Raw genomic sequence first — 3,807 nt, 5'->3', positions numbered from 1 at the left:
GATGACTTTATTATCTTGTCTAACTCTAATCTCAATATTTATATATTTATTACCTTGTCTAACCACAATGTATACTCTAATCTCAATATCTGTCAAAGTTCAATTCATCCTCAAATGTGAAACTATTGTGATATATTCTCAGGGCATTTAGTCCATTTAGTCAACTGCTTTGTCTTGGAAGATCTCTCATCTGACTAGACTTCATCACTTCTAGTCTTAGACTTAGATTGGTCACATCTAGTCTTAGACTTAGATCGGTCACATCTAGTCTTAAGACTAGATGTGACCGATAAAAGTCTAAGACTAGATGTGACCAATCAAAGGCTACGACTAGATGTGACCAGTTTTAAGACTAGATGTGACCGATCAATGTCTAAGACTAGATGTGACCAGTCTTAAGACTAGATGTGACCGATCAAAGTCTAAGACTAGATGTGACCAATCAAAGGCTACGACTAGATGTGACCAGTTTTAAGACTAGATGTGACCGATCAATGTCTAAGACTAGATGTGACCAGTCTTAAGACTAGATGTGACCGATCAATGTCTAAGACTAGATGTGACCAATCAAAGGCTAAGACTAGATGTGACCAGTTTTAAGACTAGATGTGACCGATCAATGTCTAAGTAGACTTAGACCGGTCACATCTAGTCTTAGACTTAGATCGGTCACATCTAGTCTTAGACTTAGATCGGTCACATCTAGTCTTAAGACTAGATGTGACCGATAAAAGTCTAAGACTAGATGTGATCAGTCTTAAGACTAGATGTGACCGATCAAAGTCTAAGACTAGATGTGACCGATCAATGTCTAAGACTAGATGTGACCAGTCTTAAGACTAGATGTGACCAATCAAAGTCTAAGACTAGATGTGACCAGTCTTAAGACTAGATGTGACCGATCAAAGTCTAAGACTAGATGTGACCGATCAAAGTCTAAGACTAGATGTGACCGATCAAAGTCTAAGACTAGATGTGACCAGTTTTAAGACTATATGTGACCGATCAATGTCTAAGACTAGATGTGACCAATCAAAGTCTAAGACTAGATGTGACCAGTCTTAAGACTAGATGTGACCGATCAAAGTCTAAGACTAGATGTGACCAGTCTTAAGACTAGATGTGACCGATCAAAGTCTAAGACTAGATGTGACCGATCAAAGTCTAAGACTAGATGTGACCAATCAAAGTCTAAGACTAGATGTGACCAGTCTTAAGACTAGATGTGACCGATCAAAGTCTAAGACTAGATGTGACCGATCAAAGTCTAAGACTAGATGTGACCAGTCTTAAGACTAGATGTGACCGATCAAAGTCTAAGACTAGATGTGACCGATCAAAGTCTAAGACTAGATGTGACCGATCAAAGTCTAAGACTAGATGTGACCCATCAAAGTCTAAGACTAGATGTGACCAATCAAAGTCTAAGACTAGATGTGACCGATCAAAGTCTAAGACTAGATGTGACCAATCAAAGGCTACGACTAGATGTGACCAGTTTTAAGACTAGATGTGACCGATCAATGTCTAAGACTAGATGTGACCAGTCTTAAGACTAGATGTGACCAATCAAAGTCTAAGACTAGATGTGACCAATCAAAGTCTAAGACTAGATGTGACCAGTTTTAAGACTAGATGTGACCAGTTTTAAGACTAGATGTGACCGATCAATGTCTAAGACTAGATGTGACCAGTCTTAAGACTAGATGTGACCGATCAAAGTCAAAGACTAGATGTGACCAATCAAAGTCTAAGACTAGATGTGACCAATCAAAGTCTAAGACTAGATGTGACCAATCAAAGTCTAAGACTAGATGTGACCAGTCTTAAGACTAGATGTGACCGATCAATGTCTAAGACTAGATGTGACCAGTCTTAAGACTAGATGTGACCGATCAAAGTCTAAGACTAGATGTGACCGATCAAAGTCTAAGACTAGATGTGACCAATCAAAGGCTACGACTAGATGTGACCAGTTTTAAGACTAGATGTGACTGATCAATGTCTAAGACTAGATGTGACCAGTCTTAAGACTAGATGTGACCGATCAAAGTCTTAAGACTAGATGTGACCGATCAAAGTCTAAGACTAGATGTGACCAATCAAAGTCTAAGACTAGATGTGACCAATCAAAGTCTAAGACTAGATGTGACCAGTCTTAAGACTAGATGTGACCAGTCTTAAGACTAGATGTGACCAATCAAAGTCTAAGACTAGATGTGACCGATCAAAGTCTAAGACTAGATGTGACCAATCAAAGTCTAAGACTAGATGTGACCGATTAAAGATGCTAGTCTTAAGACTGGTCACATCTAGTCTTAGACTTTTATCGGTCACATCTAGTCTTAAGACTAGATGTGACCGATCTAAGTCTAAGACTAGATGTGTGTGTAGATGTGTGTAGTCTAAGATGTGACCGATAAAAGTCTAAGACTAGATGTGACCAATCAAAGTCTAAGACTAGATGTGACCAGTTTTAAGACTAGATGTGACCGATCAATGTCTAAGACTAGATGTGACCAGTCTTAAGACTAGATGTGACCGATCAATGTCTAAGACTAGATGTGACCAGTCTTAAGACTAGATGTGACCGATCAAAGTCTAAGACTAGATGTGACCAATCAAAGTCTAAGACTAGATGTGACCAGTCTTAAGACTAGATGTGACCGATCAAAGTCTAAGACTAGATGTGACCGATCAAAGTCTAAGACTAGATGTGACCGATCAAAGTCTAAGACTAGATGTGACCGATCAAAGTCTAAGACTAGATGTGACCGATCAAAGTCTAAGACTAGATGTGACAGATCAAAGTCTAAGACTAGATGTGACCAATCAAAGGCTACGACTAGATGTGACCAGTTTTAAGACTAGATGTGACCGATCAATGTCTAAGACTAGATGTGACCAGTCTTAAGACTAGATGTGACCGATCAATGTCTAAGACTAGATGTGACCAGTCTTAAGACTAGATGTGACCGATCAAAGTCTAAGACTAGATGTGACCAATCAAAGTCTAAGACTAGATGTGACCGATCAAAGTCTAAGACTAGATGTGACCGATCAAAGTCTAAGACTAGATGTGACAGATCAAAGTCTAAGACTAGATGTGACCAATCAAAGGCTACGACTAGATGTGACCAGTTTTAAGACTAGATGTGACCGATCAATGTCTAAGACTAGATGTGACCAGTCTTAAGACTAGATGTGACCGATCAATGTCTAAGACTAGATGTGACCAGTCTTAAGACTAGATGTGACCGATCAAAGTCTAAGACTAGATGTGACCAATCAAAGTCTAAGACTAGATGTGACCAGTCTTAAGACTAGATGTGACCGATCAAAGTCTAAGACTAGATGTGACCGATCAAAGTCTAAGACTAGATGTGACCAATCAAAGTCTAAGACTAGATGTGACCGATCAAAGTCTAAGACTAGATGTGACCGATCAAAGTCTAAGACTAGATGTGACCGATCAAAGTCTAAGACTAGATGTGACCAATCAAAGTCTAAGACTAGATGTGACCAGTCTTAAGACTAGATGTGACCGATCAATGTCTAAGACTAGATGTGACCAGTCTTAAGACTAGATGTGACCGATCAAAGTCTAAGACTAGATGTGACCAATCAAAGTCTAAGACTAGATGTGACCGATCAAAGTCTAAGACTAGATGTGACCAATCAAAGGCTACGACTAGATGTGACCAGTTTTAAGACTAGATGTGACTGATCAATGTCTAAGACTAGATGTGACCAGTCTTAAGACTAGATGTGACCGATCAAAGTCTTAAGACTAGATGTGACCGATCA

The sequence above is a fragment of the Nerophis lumbriciformis genome, linkage group LG01 (assembly GCF_033978685.3).
Source record: "Nerophis lumbriciformis linkage group LG01, RoL_Nlum_v2.1, whole genome shotgun sequence".
NCBI classification, from domain to species: Eukaryota; Metazoa; Chordata; class Actinopteri; order Syngnathiformes; family Syngnathidae; genus Nerophis; species Nerophis lumbriciformis.
This window is presented reverse-complemented; position numbering follows the sequence as displayed.